We start from the raw sequence: 24583 nt of genomic DNA, 5'->3' as shown, positions 1-24583 counted from the left end.
GCATCTTTCTTTTTATAAAGGAGGGGAGTAGACTTTTGAGGGCTACCAAACAGCTTGTAGGAAGTACCAAATAAAATTCATGTGCAAAAAATAACTTGCCAGTTTTTTTCTGAATTTTAGGGGAAGGAAACATCAAAAACAGTTTAGAAGGAGATTGAGCACTCACTTCAGATAGAAGCATAGGTATTAAGAACAAGGAATAGTTGGGCCTTGGCTAGCTGGCTAACAAGAGTCACAATGAATATTTTTAAACAAATAGACCAGAAGGTATCATCATCATCATCATCATCATCATCATCATCATCATCTGGCAATGTGGCGCTTTCAGAAGTGAGGAACTTTGTGTGCCTGTTTCGATAGCACCAAAAATTAAACAGTCTCTCAAGGAAGATATTCAGTTGAAATAAAGTATCTCTATTATCTGGGTAGATTACATAACAGATAAATAACTTTTTACTACCTTTGGTGAAAAGCAAACTAGAATCTCCAAGATCAGTATTGAACCATGCATCTTTACTTCATCACACACAATTAATTTTGTTTATTCATGTTATGTATATATATTTAAACATATACACTTATGTGTAAAGTTAGATGACAATATTATTTAAAGCTGTCAATCTTAGCTTTAAAATATAATTAATATTACATTATAAGAAAATATATACCATATTGAATTGACCTCTTTATTATACTACATAAGTTTTTAAAAAGATAAAAGCTATGCTTGGTGACTCAGTACTTTTTTCTTTGTGAATTTTAATTTTCTTAAAAATTACAGGTAGCCAAAGATTTCTCATTAACTGAATAATCTATAATATTAGCCTAAGGTCTTAAAGTTGCTTGAAGATCTTGGAAATTATGTTTAAATTGCAATTACAAAATAACATAATTACTGTTGATATTAAAAGTTTGTCAGAGAGATGATGAATGGAAATTTTCATGGACATTGAAAGTGAAGTAATGAAATCCAAAGGATTTGCAGCATTGTCTAAAATCCACAAGAATCAACCCATTTCTTTTCTTTTTATTAACACATTTATTGTTATAATTCAATTTAGCTGAACACATACGTTTGCATTCTCATAACCTTAAATATTTTGTGGGAAAATGATAATTTATTTAACCCATAAAACTAGTATCAAAAAATTAGAAAGTTCGAATTAATTTAGGCTTTCCCAATAAAACAAAAAATACCCCAAATCTTAGCTAAAATGAGATATACATTTGTATTATACTACGCACTGATAATATCAAGATGTTTTTATTACAATCATAGAGCAGTTTTTGAACCAAAATTATTAAGTCAATCTTATCCGTTCAAAGATTTGCCTCTATTAACAGTATTGGTGAGCACAGATCCAGATATGATTCTGAATTTATCAAATATTAAAAACACTTCATAAAAGTTTTCCTTACTACTTTTTAATGACCGTGTATTGACTTTAATATTTTCTTATTTTCTGAATTCATGTGAAAAGTGCTTTGGCATTTGAAGCCTTGATCAGGCAGGGACAGACTGCCTCTCTTCAGGGCCAGCCAGTTCCTAGATAGCAAACTCTCCCCTGCAAGCACACCTTTGATATGCAAACCAAAGAATCAAGAGTCCACACTGTGACCATCTCTTTTATCAAAATCTCCCACACCATGCCAATATTTCCGCTGACCTAAATCACTCCAGGACTAGGTACCAAACACCTAGGAAATACTTCTGTAGCCCAGAGCTCACCGAAATTATTCAAACCATCTGATCCTAAACTCACTCAACATACTATTCTGCATACTATTCAACATACTATTCACCCATGGTTTCTTGCAAAAACCTCCAATAAAGTTTCTGGGCCATGCTCCCCTTTGTCTCCTAACTGACCCTGGTGCTATCCCAAATGGCCCTGAAGGGCATGCCCTGCCTCCTGTTTCTAGGGATCTATGAGTGTAAACTTCTTTGCATGATAATCATTTCCATGTCTGGATTTCTTACCATACCGTATTAAAACAAATCCCAGGTACGTTTTTAGAACAGACTGCTAATTGTTAGTTTGATAGATCCCTATAATAAGTACAAATAACAGAGTCCAATGATCTGTTAACCGAGCTTCCCCCAACGAAGCCAACCACAGATATAAAGGGCTACAATTACACACAAATCATCATAAATGGCCAATTACTTCCTCTCTGTGGGGAGGGGCAAAGGTTTTTCTTATTTACAGATGCACAAACAAGAACCACAAGCTTCAGTGCTATAACTTCCACCACGAGTCAAGCACAAATACTGACACAAGTGCCTGCAGGAAAAACAAAAACAAAAATAAACTTCCGCAGGTAAACAACTCTGAGAGTCAAGAGCTGGACAGACAGAAAACTGTAGTTTCTTTCTCTCACTTTCTCTCATCCACTCTGGATCTTTCATGGTTTCATCCCACGTTATTCCTTAAACAAAAAAATGTTGACAGAAGACTGCAAGCCCAGGTCTCTATTTCACCTTTAGAAGTTCTCAGGGACTTCCCAGCACAAGCAGTGGTCCCACAGACCCCGACCCACGCTTCTAGCCTCTAAACTTGAAGGGAGGCATTCAACGATCCACTTCGTCCGCCAGGCCTTTTCTCTGGTCAGCTTTTCTGGGGCCCAGACCAGGCTTTTCAAACTCTCCTTGGAAAGACAATAACTAGGTCCTCCCAGTTCCCAACAGGTAGACGCTCATGACTTAGAGAACCACATTTCTGTTTCTAATATTTGAAACCGACATCTTAACCACAACAGACAGATAGGTGTGACCATCAGATTTTGACACATGAGAGCTCTGAAAACGAGCCAGAAATTTCCTGGTTGGTTGAAGCAGCCCAGAAACATAAAGGCCGGGAGGCACAAAACATCTGAAGATTACGTTTTCTGTGAGGTTCTTGATCTAGGGGCTGCTCTCTGCTTTAGAGAGTCCTTGTGAGGGAGTAGGAGCTCTCAAAAGTGCAAAATTATTAAAATAACAATAACAATCAATTGTTAGTCAAATGAAGTATATTCCTTCAGAGTTAGCTGACCCTCAGCTGGGTCTATTAGGGCATGTTCTCCTATGATAATTAAAAGGTCACACAAACATCTTTCTTTGTTTCCAAGTTTGTATCATTTTCCCAGAACAAATCTTCCTTTCTGAAAAGTAGAAGCAGCAACCAGAAGTAAAAGCAACTTCAAGTTTCTGGTTCCTGAAAATAACGAGATATTATTACCAGATCATTTTAAAACAGCCAGATGCTAAAAGTGTTCATAGGCTTTGAGTTCAAAATTCTACTCCTAAAACCCTATTCTACAGAAGTATTTGTAGTTGCACGAACTCAAAGCTTTATGCTCAGAGATGCTTATCTCAGTGCCCTTAGTCACCGCGAAGAGCAGGAAACAGTCCAATGGGTTCACTAATGTGCAGCAAGAGGCTTCAACTCCTTTGACAGCGACTTTATCCTCATTCCACTTCTTACCAACTATGTGCCCTCAACGCCTTTATTCTTGGTAAAATTCGAACTAACCATATCCAGGGCTGGATTACCCAATAGACAGGTGTGTTTAGGCACTAGCAAATCAGAAGCACCAGAGAAAATGCTTTTGAAAGAATTTATGTTTGATAGAAAGAAAAAAAAAGGCACCAAATAGTCACAATAGAAACCTTACGTACACTTTTTTATATTTATTGTATGTTGCTAAAAAGAAACTACTAGCCCAAAATGGAGTCACTTGTGGTAAGCTCTGCCAAGACTTAATACCTAACCTGACTGCAGTTTCAGCCTTACCCAAGAGTGGAATTTTAAACCAATCAATCTAGAATTTCCTGGTGAGTATTAGTGAGGTAGGTAACCTCCAGGATAAAACCTCCTACCTCCCCCTAAGGGAAGGTGACCTTGCCTTAACTTTCTTGTCCTATAAAAGCCTTCCATTTAGTGCAGCTCTTCAGAGCACCTTTGTATTTACTAGATGGGATGCTGCCTGATTCATGAATTGTTCAATAAAGCCAATTAGATCTTTAAATTTACTCAGTTGAATAGTTTTTTAACAATGCGTTTTGTTTTTTTAGTTTATGAACGGCTTGGTGGTACCAAGATCTTGTCGGGGAGAAAAATTTTCCTTCTATCCTCTTAGGTTTGAGGTTTCAAGGCCTGTGAATTAAACTGACAAGATAGACTATCAAGAGAAAAGATGGATTTTAATCACATGCGTGTGGGAGTTTACAAAAAAAATATGATTCAAAGGTGCGGTTAGAATATGTAGCTTATTTACCATTTTAAGAGATGAAGGAGGGGGTAGGGCACAGTATGGGAAAGATAAATGAGCTCTTTAGAGAGTGAATGGGGGACATGATAGTTTTGTGGCAGTGTCTGAGAGTGGTGCTAATTTCTCTCCAAAGATTAGAGTTGCCCCTGGGAAGGAGATTTGTAACTATTGAGGAGGTTCTGCTTTTAGGCAGCTAAGGGATTTCAGGAACTCAAAATATTTCTATTCTAACTCAAAATATTTTTATGCCATAGTCACAGAGGCTTAAAAGAGGACCCCTTTCATCTTCTCATACTCAGGGGCTCCAAAGTTCTTAATAACCACAAGTACTCTTTGTCAGTGACTGGGTGTTACAGGGATAAATTACTCAAGAATTTGGGAATGAGGGAATTAAGACTGCTCCAGATGTTGAACTATAAACCCTATGACTAATGGATCAGAAAACAGATATGCAAAGTCACTGAAAGAGGCTCAGCTGACCAGCAAGACTTGACTGATTAAATATATTAGCATACCTAAAAAAAATATATGTCCTTTGGAATGAGGTCTGTTTTCCACTCCCAAGTAATTACTCTGCTCCCGACTGCTCGCCTTTAATGTGGACATCTCACAAATGTTTATGAGTTTGAATTGGAATGGAAATGAATAATACCCTCCCACCCCATTTATTGACCACCAGGTGCCAGATGTGCTAAAGTTCTTGAGCATATTATCTTATTTGAGTCTCACAATAGCCCAAAGCCAGTATTGTTAACCCATTTAACAAAAACGTTTAGAGACAAGCCTGTTGCCCTAGTTCTAGTGATAGCCCCAGCAATCCGATGGCAGAGCTAAGGCCACGCCTCAGAATCCAGACTCCTGTCCTGCACGCTGCCAGAGTCCAGTCTCCATTCCAGGTATCCGTCACCTGGATCTTGAGAGGCTTTACTCAGATCCCCCCGGCCCGAATTTATGACAGTGAACCACAGGGGTGAGAAATAAACTCAGCATTCCTGCCTCTCATTAAGGTAACACACAAGAACATTAATCTTGCAGGGTCTTCAGCCTCCAAGATGCCTAAAACCTAGAAGGTGTCAGACCCAAGCATCACTGGACAAAAAAAGCAGAAAATCCCTTCCTGAGCCCTGATTCTGCAAGTGACTACCTGCATGATACGGGAGAAGTGGCTAAGCCTCTCTGGTCCAGTTTTCTCATTGTAAAATGAGAGCAGGAGACCAGATCTCATCTCAGCACTACCATCCTGGCATTCCGTAGGTTCAGTAAAAAAGGTAAAAGAATCCATAAGGGTAGAGGTTGCAAGGAGAGAGGCCGAAGTGTTTCCAATCCTACGGATGGAGATATTTTTAGATTTGATCTGGTTCTCTCATGCATGTTGCATGTTGTAGGATGGTTTTCTGGGTCAACCTTTCTCAAATAAACTGTCATTTAATCCATGATCAGGACAGTTGCCAGGATAGAGTAACTACTTTTCTCATACTAGTATTGGCTGTTTTGAGATTGCTTTGCCCATTATATGACTAACCTTTGACAACTTGTGATGTAGGGGCTACACGTGTCCTTAGTTTGAAAGAATTATCTTAGAGGGAGTGGTTCTAGTCCATCAGATGTGCAGTTTCTCCTCTACCTTTTTATTCAGGCATTCAGTCAGTCATGTGTTCTTGAGTGTGGGGGGAGAGGAACACATTTTCCTCTACCCCCAAGGTTCTTTTTGCTAGTCTAATAATCAAATAGACATGAAACAGATTAGCAAGAGAAAATAACCAAATTTAACACATACATGTGCATGGGAAGCCCACATACATGAGAGAGTCAGAGACCCCACATGCAGGAGAGGTTCAGAAACAGAAAGGATAATTGAAGTATATAAGACATTCTGAGCTAGGGATGAGATCATGCACCTTGGAAGCTTGGAAGGGTCATTGCAGGATGATAAGGAGAGCAGATGTTTAGTGAGTAAAAGCCTGCCTTGCCATATAGGTGGGTCAAAAAGAGATTATGGCTAATAATCTTTTATTATGGGTAAGTCCTTAATTCAAGTTCTTCTAAGTAAAGAGAAGGGCAGGAGTTTCTCTTGAACCTGAAGCTAAAATTGCTCTTAGCTCAAAATAATCTACATGCCACTGAGGCACATCTTTGAGTGGCTTGTTCTGAACCCCCATTGTGCCTACTTCGTATTAGAACATGTCGACGTAAGAAAAGTCCTAACCTGTAGAGAATTTTAATGACTTTTTTGAGCCAAACCAATGACAATTGCCAGGAAGCAAAATCTCAACGGATTAAGAAAATGCTCCAGAGAATTTTTCAGAGTTTTGCAGCATATTTTATACATTAGAACGAAAGGAGGAGACGTGAGAAGGGTTCACTGACGATAGATGAAAAGGGTGAGAGAAAGCAAAGTGGGGAAATCTCTGAGATTGGATACAAAGTAAAATGAAGGGACACTTCTTTTACATTAGTGGGTACAGGAGAGCTAATAATTAACATTTACAGCACACAGCAATGATATGCTGGTATGCAAGAGAGAAGATAACCATAAAAGGTTCTGAGGTCTCTGGGCTGTGCCCTGAGGGGTCTGGAAAAAAGGGATCACTCTGACATTCCAAAGGTGTGTTATCTTAGATGCCAAAAGACAATAAACAGGCTTACTTAAGGTAGATTGACCTTTGTCAACAAAGATGTAGGCCCAGGATGTAACTATCTGCCATAACCTGCTTTTAGTTAGAAATTTTTATGCTCAGACCATCCATCCTCTGTGGTTTCTTTTGGTCTCTGAGTTTGTAGGGACTGCCATGCTGGCCTCCCCTGAGCTTGTCAGGTTTAGTATGTAGCCTTTTTTTTCGTCCACAAATACAATGGTGAAAATAGAACCCCTACCACCAAGAAGCTTACACTAGGGAAGGACATTAATCTAATAACCATACAAATTTCCATTGCAACTGTAACAAGTGCTTCAAAGGAAAAGCACAGATGCCCTGAGAACTTAAAATTGGGAGGTCAGAGAAGCCTTCCTTTGGGAGGTGCTGTTTGAACTGAATTCTGAAAGATGAAGAGTAGTTGATAGGTGTCAAGAGAAGGAAAAAGTATTCCTGGAAAAGGAAAGAGCATGCGCAGAGGTCTATAGTAGGAGGAATTATGAGACTAAAATGAAGCCAGTGTAGTGTGTAGTGACCTCACCTTTAGAAACAATAGGTCAAGGATAAGACATGGTACGTGCTAACCGCCATGTCTCACTTCTAGTTAGTTATCTGCTAAAAATTTATTAACTAAAGGGATTTACTGGCCGGATCACTGCCTATAGGTACAAAATATTTTAACAATGACGCATTCTGCTTCTGTACCCCTGCTTGCTTACCCACCTCTTAGTTAATGAATGGAGGAGATATAGTCTTTTGTGTAAAGATTAAGGATGTGGGGGATGGGATCGAGGGCTTAAAACCTTTGTGCCCCTGCGTCTCGGGGCTGCTCCTTTGCAAGGACAGCCGCCGGCTAATAAACTGTCTCTTGGACTAGAGCACTCGAGTTGGGCCTGGTTATTTCGGTCACAACATAGTGGAGCATAAAGATCAAGAGGGTGTCAGGGAGGTAAAACTTTTCCTCTACCCTCTTAGGTTCAGAACTAGAGGCCTGTGAATTAAACTTACAAAAGACAGTTTAACAGGAGAAAGAAATATATTCATACGCAAAAATACATATCGAGCTACAAAAGAAGTAGTTCAATAAATAGTTAAAGTTAGAGGTTTCTATACTTAATTTAGTAGAGAGAAGGGATGATATAGAAAAGGCCACTATGGGAAGAACAAATGGCTTTCTTTAGAGAGGACAAATAGGTTGCTAGGACAAAGGGGAGATAAGAAAGTTTGTGATAATGCTCCTTGATGCACTTACAAGTGGTGGTCTTCCCAACTTCTTCATGGGCATAAAACTCCCCCGGACAGGGGGTTTATGGTAGGTTTACTCTTGGTCTCTCCTTCTCATGAGTAAACGCCACCTCGAAGAGAGAATTTGTGGCAGCCTCATTTTCCAGAACTTTTTCTTTTAGTCATATAAGCTCCAAGAAGGCCTTTTTCTGCATCTGTTGAATCCCAAATGTCTTCAGCTTAAAATAATCTTTATACCAATTCTGGGATTCTAAGTGGGTCCCCACAGGGGGCTGATGCAAGGCGATGCCTGAGAGGTAGCAGTAATGTAGGGAGAAGGCAAGAGAATTAAAAATATTAATCAAGCCATTCAGAGACTACAATATGTCGATCAGCCCTGCATCCAGGCCAGGAGGACATCTTCAGAACAAAGGAAGATTTCTGCTGAGATTGCTAACTGCCCATTCTTCACACTTGTGAAGGGGAAACAGGAACCAACAGTCATTCCCAATGGCTAAAACCATGGGGAACTTATGGATTAAAGACTGAGAATTGCCAGCAGGCCTTTCACACTACATATTCTTACCTTTTCACAGCTATATACCCTTCCTTTTCCAAACTGTATGTCCATATCAAAGGAAATGGGTTAACAAAGTCTTTTAAACAATAACTCACAGGAACTAAAGAATGATATATAAACTGAATTCCCTGAACACTCGGCCCCCCTCTACTCACTATCTTTCTTGATCCATCCCTCTCATGCTCTGTCTGAGAGGAGATCACACTCTGTCTGTGGAGTGTTACCTTTTTTCTAATAAACTTTCCTTTTGACTCTAACTTTGGCATGTTGTGCTGAATCATTTCTTCACTCTCCCCCAAAGAACTCTCTTCTTCTCTCAGTACAGGGCTTGGTCTCCCCGTCACTTAGAGGAATTTGCCCTGTCCTGCATCGGCAGGAGCTAGATGACAGCACATTACAGTAGGCTGTGTTAGTGTCATCTATTTCCTTAGAACAATGGGAAGAATTAAAGGTTTTTAAGAAGGAGAACTACAGGATTAGGTTTGCATTTTTTGAACTTGGGGTGCATTTGAGAATTCCAAGAGTTGATGAATAGGCAGCTAGCTGGATGTACCGGTTTGGAACTCAAAGGAGAGCTCTAAAGATTTTTGTATGAGTCATCTACATATAGATGGTAATTATAGACCCGTGTGAGGATGAGATTGCCTAAAGAGGGAATGTATAGGAACATAATGTTCCTTCCCACCCACCTGTAAATTAGAAAGAAAGAGAGATGAGGGGTGGGGTGAGCACAGGCAAAAGAAAAGAAAAGAGTTATAGAGAACAGGAAAGAACCCATTTCTAAGTTTGCAGATAGTACCTGTATGAAATTGTAACTATACTGTTTCTATTACTTCATTGCAACTCCAACCTTGGAGTCATCTCCTCATCTAACATGAGATTAAAAATCCCTACTTCAGCTACCTTCTAGGGACCGAAGAAACTCGAATAAATATGAAAAATACAAAGTATTATATTGTTATTGTTGCTATTATTACTATTGTTGTTATATCACTGTTGACTGACAAGGGAAGTGAAGCAGAGAAAAATAACATTTATTGTGAGTTCGCTAATATGCCACGCTATGCCAGATAATTTGCATTATTAATCCTCACTACAACCATAACAAGGTAGGTGATCTAGCCCTGTTTTACTCCCACATACACACACACACACACACAGAGGAGAGAGAGATAGATGTTTTCCAGCACAAACAGTGCAATACAATCAAAGAGAATATCAAATATCACAGGGTCTTACAGGTGGGGCCTGGGCTGCTCCTCCAGACCGATAAAGCTATTGGTCCCACACTGGGAAAGGAAAGAAGAACGTTGGCCTGGGTCCCTGCTGCTCTGCTGCTGCATGCTCGAAGTTTGGCAAGTGGTGTTTATTTACTCGTGTATGTCATCACAGGCTTTTTAGATGGAAGTTTGGTAGCTGTTTATCTCATCTAAAGAGATAGAAATTTACAAAATTCCCATCTCTGGGCCATGCAGATCAAATCCTATTATATCAAAGGTTTTCCCAAGCCTCAGGCAATGAAGTTTTCAACCTTTCAACTATTTTTCTCTTGGTATAGGAACAACTCTCAATAGAACAGCAAGGAAAAGCCAGACAATGTAGATGCATAGTTACTCACCTATGAACAGAGAACCTTAAACACTACAGAGGATGTATAGATATATACATTAATCTCCAGTTCCTGATCTCAATGAGTTGACACTCCAGATACTATATAATAACCACCCTACCAGACATTGCAAGTGAGAAATAGCTGCTCTTGTTTAAGAGGAAGGTCAGAGAGGTTGCTGTGACTAGGATAGTTGAAGACAAATCTATAGAAGTGCTGCTCGAGTTTTGAAAAAATGGCAGAGTTCCGATAGGTGCATAGGAGAGCATTCCAGGCAGAGGGAACCACATAAACAAAGGCACAGAGGTCAGAACTAAGAAAGGCAGGTTTAGGAATAAGGACAGGACTTGCCTGACAGGAGCAGGAGTGCATGTTGGGGAGCAATGATTTAACTAGTGGATTAGGAGTATATAATAGAGGGCAGTGATTGCTGAGTCAACAACCAGATTCTCAACCTGGGAACTATTGACATTTTGGACAAGGTTGTTCTGTGTGCAGAGTTGGGGTGGGGCGGGGATGTGAGTCTCCTACGTCTTAGAGGGTGGTTAACAGCCTCCATGCTTTCTACCCACTGGATGCCAGGAGTACCCTCATTCCCAGTTGTCCCCTCCACTCAGTTGTGATACAAAAAGAGTCTTCACACATTGCCAACATCACTCATTGGGTTGAGCACGACTGGGTTAAGTCATCGTGATAGTGTTACCGGAGAGTGGTCATCCTCTCCCGGCACGTTGTCCAGGTTCTTGATGTCTCGAACAAAGAATTGAGCAAGACACCGAAATACAGTAGAAAAGAAAAGATTTATTAGAAGGGAAAGTACACTTCCAGACGTGGAAGTGGGCCTGAGCAAGAGAAGCGTGGCTCAAAAGGCCTGGTAACAAAGCCTACGGGAGTTTTTATCCCTTTTTGCTGTGGGTGGTTACTTAGAGTGGGCTTCCTTGATTGACAACTAAGATTGACAGGACCTAGTGATTCATCATTTTACTTTCTGCAACATGTTTGTTCCCAGAATTCAGTCTGTTATAATGATATTAATGAACTTCTGTGCATATGCATCATATTATAATGATGGTATAATGAGGCTCAGGTGAGTTGAGGGTTGTTGAGGTCTTCATTGGGCAGGTGCGAATGACTGACTTAAACTGGTACCTAATTCTCCGCCTACTGGTTTCTTTGTATGAGTTAAAAAATGCCTTCTGGCTTTCTTAATTGTGGGCAGATTAGGGTGGACCCCTTCTAGGATAGGATGACCTCAGTGTCTTTGCTGGCAGACCTGAAACCTTCTAACTAACTTTATTGCCTGGCTCTTTTCTAAGAGCCATGAACCTCTTTATTATTGGTATGGACGGTGAGGGTCTCTTCTTCTGTATCTGCTTCCTGCTGAGAATGGCCATAGGCCCTGCCTACAGGAGTTTCATGGAGCTCATTCCGTTTCTGCCTCAGTCAGTGTGGGGTCTTGGGTTTCCTGTTGAAGTACCACCTCAGTCCCTAGACAAGGAAAAGATGATACAAAATTATTTAAATCTTATATCTATTAATTTCTATTATTGATTTGCCTATTAAGTGAGTAAAGAGAAACAGGTTTGGTTAATTGTTTCTTAAAGGGTAAAATCCACTTCCCTCTCAGACTCTAAAGGGCCTGTCAGGCTTAACATCATTTCTGCTACCAATAAGCTGATGACCCTTATCAATAGCCAGAGGATCTGAGTCCCAGGGCAATTATCAGAATTTGAGGGAGAGAGCCTTTTTCCAAAGAAAGGAGGGAAGAAAACTTAACTAGGTTTACTAAAAAGATTAACTCTGCAAGAGATATCCCATTTCATTTCCTGCCAAAAGATTAAGAATTTTACAAGTGATGTCCCGTCTAAATAGTGTACATTATCTATGTATGATTTTTCTAAGGTTCAACAGGTTCTCCATATACCATCAGGGCTCCCATGCTCATGACCCCATGACTGTTACCTACAGCCCATAGAGAATTCATCCTGTTGGTCTCCAGCGTCCAGTTTGGGTGGTATCCTTATTCACCAGCCCCTACCTCAACATACCTGGACAATGCCACCAGGGGAAGAAGAATAGTGAAATGCGGCAAGCCAAGAGATAACAAGGGTGGCCTGACATCTGAGAGAAGATGAAACACCTAAAACAAAGATATGCAACAAAACCCATGGAAAGTTCTGAAGCAATTTAATATTCACATCAAACCTCACAGTCATTAGAGTGGGTACTATAAAAGAAAAACAGAAAACAACAAGTGTTTGCAGGAGTATATAGAAATTGGAACCTTTGTGGACTGTTGGGAATGTGAAATGGTACAGCCTCTGAGGAAAACAGTATGGTAGCTCCTTAGAATATTAAAACTCAAACTATCATATGACCCAGCAATACCACCGCTGGGTATATATACCCCCAAAAATTGAAAGCAGTGTTTCGAAGAGATATTTGTATACCCATGTTCATAGCAGCACCATTCACAATAGCTAAAACATGGAAGCAATCCAAGTATCCATTGATCGATGAATAGATAGGCAAAATATGGCATATCCATACAATAAAATATTATTCGACCTTAAAAAGGAAGGAAATTCTGCAATATGCTACAACATAGATGAAACTTGAAGACATTTATGCTAAGTGAAATAAGCAAGTCACAAAAAGACAAATACTGCATGATTCCACTTGTACGAGATACTTAGAGTAGTCAAATTCGTAGAGACAGAAAATAGAATGATAGTTGCCAGGGGCTGAGGGAAGGGAGGGGTGGGGAATTATTTTTTAATGGATAGAGAGTTTCAGTTCTACAAGATGAAAAGTGTTATGGGATGCATGGTGGTGATGGTTGCACAACAACGTGAATGTATTTAATATCACGGAACTGTGCACTTATAAATGGTGCGGATGGTAATTTTTATGTTATGTGTATTTTACCACAATAAAAAAAAGTGAAAAAAAATTAAAGACAAGAATGATGGAAAAATGTTCTATTTCTCTCTGAACATTGAGTCCATTAGCAATAAAACAACACATTGTGATTGTCCCAGAGTTAGGCAGTGAAATACTGGCCAATGAGACCTGGCATCAAGCCAAATGGAGCCCCTGATTAATGCCAGCTGGATGTTTAGAGGTTGACGTAATGTTTTCTTGCCCTCTGTAACAGGCAGTTTGTTGATATTAAGATTTCCGTGAAAATGTTTACCATTATTCTGGCTTTTCCTAATTAGTTTCTAGAACCACAGACTTTCCTCAGGGACTCTGACATGGGGAGTGGGGTGTCAAGGGCAGTGTTGGAACAGAGTTCCCAGTGGAACAGTGTGCAGCTGAGTGACCTTGTGCAGCTCAGCTTTCTCCATGTCTTCACAGGCCCTTCTGAGATGTGTTCCCTTCCAGTTTGGTCTGGAAAGAAAGACTGGTGAAATACTTATGGTGGAGCCAAGGAAGTGTTTTAAAATGTTATTCTATTACTATTAGAATGCATATTTGAAATTTCCATTATAATGATAGCTCACATTTATCGAATATTTATTATCCTTAAAGGTATCACCAACCCAGCATGAGAAGGCTGAGGCTTGGAGATGGTAGAAGATCTGCCAAGGACACGCAGATAGTAAACTTGTACACGGAGAATGTGAACCTAGTTCCATACGTCTCCTCTTAACTTTCACACTGCATCAGTATTCAGCAGTCAGGCCTGCCTACATTGGCTGCAAAGGAGCCTCTCTGGCCTTCACAGAAAAGAACCTCCCTCCACCAATATTTGCTTTATATTAAGCCTGGGGACGTGCAGCATCTTGTCTGAGTTTCCTCCCTGACCAGCTTCCACCTAGCAGCAACTGAGAACTTATGACTGCTCCCTTCTTTATCTTAAAAAGAAAAAAAAAAAGTTTCTTTTATTTATTCAATGTAGAAAATTAGAAAAGCCCTGAAAAGCACAGGAGGGAAAAAAATCACGCATAAGTACAAAACTTTGAGATAATCTTTTAGAACAGCTTCGCGCACAACACATTTTTCAGAGGCCTTTTGATCCCAGCCTCTCCACCAGCTCCTGACTCGCCGGCATTGGTAGTGTTCACAGGTGGCCCCCCGAAGGAGTTAATGACGGAAGGCCCAGGAAACCATGACCTAGCACCCCCAAAGTCCTAGGAGCTTCTCTGCCTTTACTCCTGTGGGTGAGTAATTTCCCAGAGTGGCCCCTGCAACACTGTCTGGTCATCCTCTAGCCTCAACTGAAAGCTGGAATTTTGGAATCAACTTTTGGAGAAACTTGAAGACTTGATACACAAAAAATGACACACCCCTTTCTCCCCGAACTTTTTATCCTGAAACTATTTGATGCAAATCTGAGCTGTTTTAGAAGCCAGGCACCCTACCCAGGCTAATATGAGATATACAGTTATAGCCCTAGTAATTATTCAGGTCATAAGTCTCCCAAACCCTATTTCCCTAGACTGCCCAATAGAAATGTAATATAAACTGCATGTGTAATTTTTAATTTTCTAGTAGCCACATAAAAAAGTAAAAAGAAACAAGTGAAATTAACTTTAATAACATTTTATTTAACCCAATATATTTAAAATATTATTGTAACAGTATGTAACAATATTAAAAATATTATTAATTTTTTTAAGTCTTTGACATCTGGTATATATTTTACCCTTACAGCACATCTCAGTTTTGAAAAGCCACATTTTAAGTGCTCAGTAGCCACAAGTGGCCAGTGGCTGCCATATCAAACAGCATAATTCCATACCGATTTTAGCTCCATTTGGTGACCGGCAGCAGCCACCCTGACCATATCACCATTCTCAGGTCATTTGCGGGGTAGTTCTGAATGCTCCAAGAGTGGTACGGACAAAAGGGGATCTATAATAAATCTGACAAGTCCAGTGACCAAAAGAAACCTCACAGGGTGATCGGACCATAAATTCTTAACTGGGCAGGTAGTCACACCCCAGGCATATAACCTCCCTAGTAAAAAGTTAACTTTGCCTTAAGCAAGCCCCATCCACTGTTTTTGTGCATCTAGGTTAACACACCTTTGAAATGCCTTTTTTCAGATCCCCTCAGAAGTATAATCACCCTCAAAGAAAGCACATAATCTTGTAAACTATCCTGTAATCCAATCCTGCCTGGTTTTCTCCCACCTCCCTGTAATCTTCCTTACATTCCCTCCTTAAATCCAAATATATATGTGAAAAAAAGGCTGAAAAACTGTCATTCTCAGGAGCATTTGCAATCTTGCTTCCCGACAATGTCATCAGTTTGGCTCAAGTAAACTCATAAAAATTCTCTACAGGTTTGGCTGTTACGTCGACAGTGGGAGAGATGGAGAGAGGGCCTTTCTGCACACTGGGTGGACCCTGCCCTCCAGCATACCCGTTGGCCGGAAACTGAAGCTGATGAGAGTCTCTGCAGATCTGGTGATGGTTCAGTTCAGCATCGTCTCAATATTTAAGTGCAGATCACCATCGGGAAGGCAGAAGAAGCAGATCCCAATCCCTTATCAGTCTTCCCAACGGATTTCTATTGCATGCACAATAAAGTTCAAACTCCGTAGTCTGCCGCCTGGCACTGATTCACCTAATCTCCAACTTTATTTCTCACAAATCCCTTATGGAACTTTAGCTAAAGCCAAGGTGAAGAAACGTGGCTCCCCACAAACATGCCTGGCATTTTCCTGCCTCCATATCCTTGAATATGCTACTTATTCTCGGCTAGAATGTCCTCACTAAATTCTGACCCAGTTTTGAAGGCCCCATCCTTCGTCTCTTCCCTGAAGCCTTCTTTAATTGAATGGCTCTTGCTTGAAGGGTCCTCTGACATCTATGGCACACTTATCAGCAATAACCAAGTTCACTTGTGTCATATTTCAGGCCGTGTTTATTTATTTTTTACTTTAAGTTGTAAACACCTGAAGGACAAGGGTCAGAGTGTCAGATAACAATAATAAATGGTGGTTAATGACTCTTGAGCACTCGCTGTGCTAAGCACTTTACATTAAATCCTCACAACAATGCTGAAAAATTATTCCCATTTAACCGGTGAGAAAACAGAGGCAAAGAGAGGTACATTAACCAGTCACACAGCCCAGTGCGGCTTCGAATCCAGACAGTTCGAATGCAAAGCCCAGCCACTTCCCCCCAACCCACGCACGGTACCTGTCTCTCCTGTGGCTATGGCGGTCCCTTCTCAAACACAATACTGTGACCTTGGTAGACAGGGGACACACATTTAATTATATGTCAACTTCTTGGAGTTTTTCCCCCAGAGCATTTAACAGAGTGTTAGTCACATAGTAGAGATTTAATAGAGATTTTAAAAATTAGTGCCCTGCCCCCACCCAGCCCGCATAGAACGAGACATCCTTCGCCATACGGGCTTCGTTGCTTCACGTCCCACTCCCTCCTCGGCACCTACAGCACAGGGCTGTGCCATCAAATGTTGCCTTATAACTAGATGTCAGCTTTGCTCTCAGTCTTGGTGCACACCTTATGCAATAGAAGACGCGGGTCCAGATAGAGGGAAGCAAAGAACATCTCCATGAGGCACAAATGAATTCCTTCCCCTCCATTTCTATTGCTGGGGCCCAAGAGATCCCACAATGGCGTATTGATTATTTTGAATTAAAGTTACTTAAGAAACTGCTCGTGGACAAGAAGAAAACCCTGACCTACCTCTCTCTGTCCCACTGAAAGCAGGAGATAAATCTCCCATGTGATAGGTGCCCACCCTGCTGAGGGAGGAGAGACAACCTTATCACAAGAGTTAAAAGAATCCAGAGTCGAAACTCCTGTAAACAAGCCTTGTACCGCCTTTACTAATTTACTACCCCAGCCTAAACTTTGCTTCTATTCCTCACTAAGAGATAACCAAGCTTGCTTAGATTCCTTTCTGATAAGCACTAACTTTCTTTGTCCAATTTCTCACAAATGTATTGTTTCTTTGTCTAAAAGGTATAAAAAGCTTTCTGGTTCGATCGTTTCTTTGAGCCTTATTTTATGATCTGAGCATCATATTGTGATTCTCCCGTGTGCATGCGTTGGTTTTTCTCCTATTAATCTAGTCTGCGTCAATTTTATCATGTAGTTATTAGTCTAGCTGTAAAAACTAAAGAAGAATAGAGGAGAAATCCTCCCCCTCTCCCACACTATTACCCTTATCTGCTTATTTGGGGCTCTTATTGCTAAGAGGCAATTTAATCCCGCCTCCTGGAACCCAAAAGTCACATACCCATTCCCCAGGGAGCTGAGATAATAAGAAAGACCAACGTTTAGGATTACTCTTTGATAAGAGTCTTGTTTAAACAAGATCGCATATAAAAGCTAGTCTGATCGCCACACCCTTATCCCCTCTGCTCCCCCCATCTCCTTTCTTCCTCTCTTGCTTGGAAGATCGTGGAGTCTACCCTAGAGACTCTGGCTCTGACACACCTAATGCGGATTGCTTTCAAACATGAATCTCTTCCCCAGCCCTCTTCGGGAGTCCCCAGCCCTCTTCGGGAGTCCCCAGCCCTCTTCGGGAGTCCCCTACCCTTCCTAGGAGCTGACACCGGGGCCTCCCCCGGGGGCTGATTGTTCAGACCTGTTCCTGGGCATTTCCGCTGCCACTTGTTCGTTTATATTTTGAAACTAGAGCAAAGTTCAGCACTGGTTGGCTGCAGCACACTTTGAAGTGCCCCATCCTGGTTAGAAAAATGCAGACAATAGCAGCCTGGGAAAATCACCCTCCTGAAATAGCACAGCCCCACAGCATTTTGGCAACAGGTTCCTCTGCGGTGAGTCTTCTGGCTCTGCGAGGGTGGACACACCCAGGGATGTCAATAGCAATGAGAAAAGGCTTCCTGTGCCACTATTAGGTTTTGTGGTGGCAGGTTCTTTTTTATCCCCCACTAAAGTGTTGGTTGTATTTGTTTTGTTTTTGTTTTGTTTTGTTTACACTTGAGATAAAAGTGTAAACACCACAGGTTGAGGTCCTGTTGTCTTGCTCTTGAGCTGGAGAGGTCCTTCCGCTGCCTTTCAGCGCCCTTGCTCCTTTGTCTCAGTCCAGTCCTCCCCTATCGTACCCTCTTCTGAAGACCAGTCACCTCGGCTGAGAAGTGGGGGTAACACCTCTGTAGCCTCAAGATTTGGAAGGGTTGAATGAGGCAGCAAAGCACCCCCTCCCCCTGGCACCATGCCCACCTGTGACAGGCCCACTGTGTCTCGGCCACAATTAGGATGGGTTCCTGCAGGTCACTGCGGGAGCATGCAGTGCAGAGGGCAGGCAGTGGGGGACCCTCTTTACACCTGCTGTCCAGATACCTGGCAGGCTGTCCCTGGGGCTGGGCAGGGCCCCAGGAGCTTCAGCCGGCTCCCCTGACTGATCCCCATTTGCAGGATTCCAGGCCAGGGCCGGCCGCCCTTTGGCACAGAACTTTTTGTACATTCCACAGCAACGGAAAGAAAGGGCCTTAGTCCCCACACGGGAAAGACAAACAAAAAAGGCAACTGTGTGTCTCCTCACAGGCCCGCACAGCAGGCTTGGAAAGAGACACTTCTTTCCCTAAGAGGCCAGCTTTGCCTGAGCAGCTGCAGCCACAGATGTGGTCACCCAGCCACAACTCGAGAGCAGTGTAGTGTCTGAGTTCCCACGTGTGTGGCAGTGTGCTCATCACACTCACACGCACACACAAACCCCAACAAACTTCTCCTGCCCAGGTGAGCAGGCTTGTGAGTCACAGATGCCACAGCTGCAAGGGAGCTTAGGGGAGGCATCCAGCCCACCCCCTTAGGGGCTTACAGCTTTATTATTCCTCTTTTCCAGGTGGGGCCACAAAGGCCCAGAGGGTCCAATGACTTGTCACAGGTCACACTTGTTCTTTTCAGGCCTCGTGTCTCGTTCCCCACAAAGAACATTAGGCAGCATCAGAAAAGATCTGTTTGCAAGAAGTCTATCCTGGGATCCCTTCAAACTCATAGTTATTCATGGTCTATTGAGAGAGTTGAAACTCCAGACAGCCCACATGAGATCTGTTACAGGGAAGAAATCATTCTGAGAGAGGGTGGATGTCTCATTTTGTTGTTTTCTCCTCGCTTACTGTCCCCTTTCTCCTGTAATTGCTGTAATAGGAAACTGAAACTTTGGAGGATTTTAAATTTTGTTTGTTAAAGGAAAAAGTTTTCCTTATCAAATGAAATTATTATACATTATTTTATTGCACCCGTGAATAGAATAACACGACCCACTTACCTGGCAGACTTGGCTGCCAGAATGCTCAGTGCTGAGTTTGGGGATCAGTAATGGTAACCATTTCATCCCAGGTACATCTTGTGCTTCTAGAAAGTGTCTGCCCTGGTGTTCATTTTTATGTTTTGTGTCTTGTTGGATCTCGAGTTTAAATACCATAAGCAACTTTTGTGCTGTGTGAAAAACTTTCATCCACCAAGAGTTGTGAAATCTAAGTATTATTTCTGGCTCTACCTGACTGACCAGTTCTATCTTGAGCAAGGCACCCCTCTCTCTAGGCCTTGATTTCCTCATTTGTGAAAGGTGAGGATCGACCTGTCCCTGTCTCTGAAGCTTGGCCTGTTCCAGCATCACCTGGGGCTCTCGTTACTCATACAGAGTCCCTAGAATGGGGGAGGGGGCTGGAATCTGTATCTTTAAACCCCAGTGGATTCTTATCTTCTGGCAAATTTGGAAAATGCTAACACCAGATGGTTGCTAAGGTTCTATGCTATGATCTATAATTTATAGAAATAATCCTTTAGAAAGAAGGTACAGTATGATGATGATTTTGTAATTATATATCTTGTATTTATTGAATATTGTTTATTCTGATCCTTGATTTTCATATATAAACAGACAAGGGCACAGTTTGTATTTCCCTTTGCAAAATAAACCTCCACCCAGTGCCTGCTCCTCGTGCTACTCTCCGTTGGATTCTCACAGGCCCAGGCCCTCCCCATACCTGCCTGCCGTGGCTGTGCTGCTTTGGAAACTCAACAAATGTTTCCCCAGACACCCTCCCTGGGCTGTTTACTCAAATGTCACTTATCTTTGAGGCCTTCCATTGGCTAATACCATAGCTCCCTCTCCATTTCCTATCTTCCTTCCCCTACTTCTCCTCAACACTCATCACTATCTAACCTACTGAATATTTTACTTATTTATCTATTTGCCGACTTCCTCTATCTTCACATGGCCTTCCCCTGTGTCTCTCTCATCTTCTTCATTTCTGTCTCTTACAAGGACACGTGTCATTGGATTTAGGGCCCACCAGGATAATCCAGAATGATCTAGTCTCAAAGACCCTTTTTCCAAATAATGTGACATTCACAGGTTCTAGGGGTGAGGACATGGACATATCTTTTGGGGGAATCACCATTCCACCCACTCAGATAGCCTTGGTAATTTTGCGTGTTTGTTGTTTGTTTACTTAAATGCTACTCTTAGGTTTTGGTTTTTGCAGAGCCATTCCTGAAGTCTTTGCACTCTTTGCAAGTAAACTTTTTCGTTTCCTTTTCTAAAGCTTCTATTCCAGAGTTTTCCTTTGATAAACTATGATGCACGTTTGCCCCACTATTGTCCATGTTTTAGAAGTGAGAAGAGGAGGCACAGAGAGGTTGAATGGCATGTGAATTACATGAATTCACACAGGCAGCCTGCTCTGAAAACACCCTCACCCATAACTTAGCCACTCAAGAGATAACCAACATTAACCCTTTGATGTTTAAACTTCCGGTCCTTTTCCCTTACATGTGTACTGATTTTCTTTTTAGGGACTAAGAACCAACCTGCTTCCATTTCAGTACATATTCTTCAGCCTAGTTCTTAGTGGCTGCAATCATCCCTCATATGGCTGTCCTTCACTTAGTGTTGTTAGCCTTACATCTTACAATTTAGCACACTCGCATGCAGCCTTTCTATGTACAATGTGCTGTGTTAGGGAAGAAAGATGAAAAGGCCAGGGCTTCCCTCCTTCAGGAGCTTGCTGGCTAGTGTATGATTTTCAACCCTGCCTGCATACTAGAATCTACTGAGGAGCTTATAAAATACACCCAGCCACCCCACCTCAGACGAAATACCTCTGATTCCCTGGAACAGGGGCCCAAGCATAGACATTTTTACAGTTCCCAGGTGAAGAGGGCGCATGTGAGGGTCTGTGCGAGGTGATTTCCGTGTCCATTCAGGGCTGAGATCTCAGGACCAGGGGACACAAGCTCCCGCCAAATGCACCTCTTTCTGAAGCTCCTTTCCTGCCTCCTGAGCCTAGCAGCCAGCTGTTTCCCAGGGTCTGCCAGTCCACAGAACTTCCTGAATGGCGAATTAACCCTTTGGGTTCTACACTTACAGACTGCTGACTTTAGGAGCAACAACCACAGCCTCAGGGGCCTCCTGCCCACATGGGCGGCCCTGTTCTTCCAATACTTCTCTCTGTGTCTTTAGGTGGCAGAAAGGGGTAGAACATTAGTAAGTGGTTCAAGAGAGACCTCGCAGGTCTGGGAATCAGAAGGCCTGGGCTTTAGCCCTCTCTCAGAACCTATGTGACCCTGGCCTGGTCACCTGGCTTCTCTAGGAGATGGAAAAACAATGAACAACTAGCTTGCCGTATGTGTGATCAGATGGTCAGTTCTGAGTTTCAGGGAATTCATACATTTATGAAGTGACCACAGATGCCACTGGTCCATCCCATGCTTTTGTATAAATGCAGGTGAATGAATGCTGGGTTTCGGCAGTCTTTGTTTTCTTATGGCATGAACCACACGAACAATTAATTATATGTGATCCAAAAGGACACACCTTAAATTGAATTTAACTCACAGGGAAAACACTGGACCTGTCCCTTCACCGGAAATGAAATGAAGGAACTGCAAATGGAAAAGGACAGAGGAGAGAGAGGGGACTCCGAGAGCTGCTGCAGAAGCTCACGGAACTGCAGATGACTCCTGCACAAGCCTGGGAGAGCCATGCAGGGTCCCTCAGCCTGCCCCCTCCAAGCGATCCACTGGGCCCGAGAGCTGGTCTGGAAAGCTAGCAAGGAAGCCTTACTTGCCCACATTCACAGCTTTGCAAAGAGAGGCAGTAATGCATAAAAAATGAAAATTAAACAGAATCACTGCAGCTTCTATCATTTTTCTCTATGGAAAAGTTTTGCGTCTATTTAAGTCTACTATAATTGAATCAGTCTTCCTTTACCCATGTGTCTGGGTATGAACACTTTTTATTATTAAAAATAATCTCTTTTTTTTTTTAGTATAAAATCAGTGTATGTTAATTTGCTAAAAACCCAGAGAAGCAAAAATAAAACATAAAAAAACACCACAACCACACCATCTGATATTTACAACATCAACCGCTTGTTAAGCAGTATAAGTTAGGTAGGGTGCATTTCTAATTTAATTCTCACAACCCCATAAAATAGGTATTATTTAAATCTCCATCTCACAGGTGATTAAACAAGTCTCAGAGGAGCTAGGTATGCTGCCCAAGTTTACACAGCCGAGCAAAGCTGGGATTTGTACCCAGGTTTCTCAACTTGGACTTCAAGGCTTTATTCCTTTATTAAGGAATTTCAGACAAAAAAGAGTGTACTTGGCAGCTGGGGAGCTCTTTCCAGGGCCCAGAAATCCCAATCATTCAGCATCCTCCCACCCCTGAGGTTCCCTGCCTAGCTGGCCGTCCCTGGCCATACCCACCTGCACGTAGGTGCAGGCTTCTACAATTGCTCCATATTTGCCAGCTGCAGCAGCAATATATTTGCATGTGGCCCCATGGGGGCTACTACAGAGCATAGACAGAACTCTTGCTGGCAGGGCTGCTGACACAATAGACAGAACTCTTGCTGGCAGGGCTGCTGAGCCAGTGGTCCTGCCCTATTACTATCTTGTAGAATGACCTTGGACAAGTCCTTTGAGAGTTCCCCATCTCTCATAGGAATAATAGCAATCAGTTTTTCCTATGGTTCTAAAGGAGGGGTATATCAGACCACCCAGATAGTTTAAAGGCCATACAACAGACGGTTACTGCGATGACTAAAGGCAAGAATAATCTGGGTGGAATATGTTCGAAGGGCATTTGGTGACTTGAGATTATGAGAACACACGCAGGCAGACCAACCAGTACCCAAAGTGCCTTAGTCTTGGAACAAGAATGGGTAAATTCATATTGATCAGAGAATTTACCTGACATGCAAACCCAGAGTAGGTAGGTTCGATGTGACATTGGATGGAGGGAAGCTGGAACCCTGAGGGTGAGACTGAGATTGGGCTGGAGTCTGGAGAGTCTCATCTCAGAGCAAAATCCCCATTTATCATCTGATTTAGGGAGACTCTTCCCAGAAGAGGCTGAGTTCCATGGTCCTGGACAATTTGGAACTTGGGAGACACCCCATAGTCTTTGTCTCTTTAAACCTCAGAATAAGCAGACCAAACTGAGAAATAAGAAGGAAGAATAGGCTGAGGTTTGGATGCTCAACACCCAGGGTGTAAGTCCTGCCAATTTCCGCATCTGAACCTCATCAGCCCAATCAGCCCAGAGCGCTCAAATCAAGTCCCTCACTGGTCTGCCTCATGGCCTTCTTGGTCTAATGCCCTATGGTTTTAAACTGCCAGCTTCTGCAACAGGAAGAAGAAAGTATTGTATTTCTCCTGGATTTCAACAGGCTCTTAAAACAATGCTGTTTCTGTTTCAGATGATATTACCCTGAAATGACCTGCCTATTCCTGCAGGTTCTCATGCACCTAAGTCAATAATTAATTGATCAACTAACCCTCTTGGGTTATTCTTGCCTTTATCATCAGTGCTGTGTTGGGCTTATGAGGATACGCAGAAGTTCACAATCTTATCTGTCCCTATCCTCAAGGAGTTTAGTATCCAGCTGGTGTTTGAATCTCCTTGAAGCTCACCATGGGCACAGAAAAAAAAACAGGACAGGAAATGCCTTCCTCAGTATCAGCTTGAACAAAATAACACCCCTGATGACATTTGCCTGTGTCTGGAAATGTTTACACAGGGACTGCACTGTATGGAGCGTTATACCACATAAATTTGCCTTTTCAGGCTCTATTGTGCTTGCACATTTCCAAAGGCTGAGAAAGAGAAAGTGAGGAACATTAATGAGTTTCTACTGTGGGTCAGCACTGTGCCAGCTGCTTTACAGGTGTAATTTCATCCTCACAATCACCTGGTGGGAAGTATCATTATTCCCACTCTGCAGTGGGGATACTGCAGTTCTGAGGGGTGCTGAAGTGCTGTGGCTGAAGGGGCTGAAGCCGAGAGTTCCTGTTTGTGTTGTGTGTGTGTGTG

General features: G+C 42.1%; 2 long non-coding RNA genes across 2 annotated transcripts in view; one reads left to right on the top strand and one right to left on the bottom strand.

Annotated features, from left to right (window-relative positions):
* Nucleotides 1–15853, top strand: part of LOC111740593 — a 30300-nt gene extending 14447 nt beyond the window's left edge. Inside the window, exons 3-4 of the long non-coding RNA XR_002780664.1 lie at nucleotides 14364–14466; nucleotides 15594–15853. This is a non-coding gene — a long non-coding RNA (uncharacterized LOC111740593). The remainder of the gene's footprint in view (nucleotides 1–14363; nucleotides 14467–15593) is intronic.
* Nucleotide 15854: 1 nt separating this feature from the next.
* On the bottom strand, nucleotides 15855–16799 carry LOC111740594. The gene is made up of 2 exons (XR_002780665.1): nucleotides 16456–16799; nucleotides 15855–16208 (listed from the first exon to the last, which is right to left on the bottom strand). It is a non-coding gene; the product is annotated as an uncharacterized LOC111740594 (long non-coding RNA).
* Between the last annotated feature and the right edge of the window lie 7784 nt (nucleotides 16800–24583).

Source organism: Pteropus vampyrus, unplaced genomic scaffold (assembly GCF_000151845.1).
Source record: "Pteropus vampyrus isolate Shadow unplaced genomic scaffold, Pvam_2.0 Scaffold66, whole genome shotgun sequence".
Lineage (NCBI taxonomy): Eukaryota > Metazoa > Chordata > Mammalia > Chiroptera > Pteropodidae > Pteropus > Pteropus vampyrus.
This window is presented reverse-complemented; position numbering and strand designations above follow the sequence as displayed.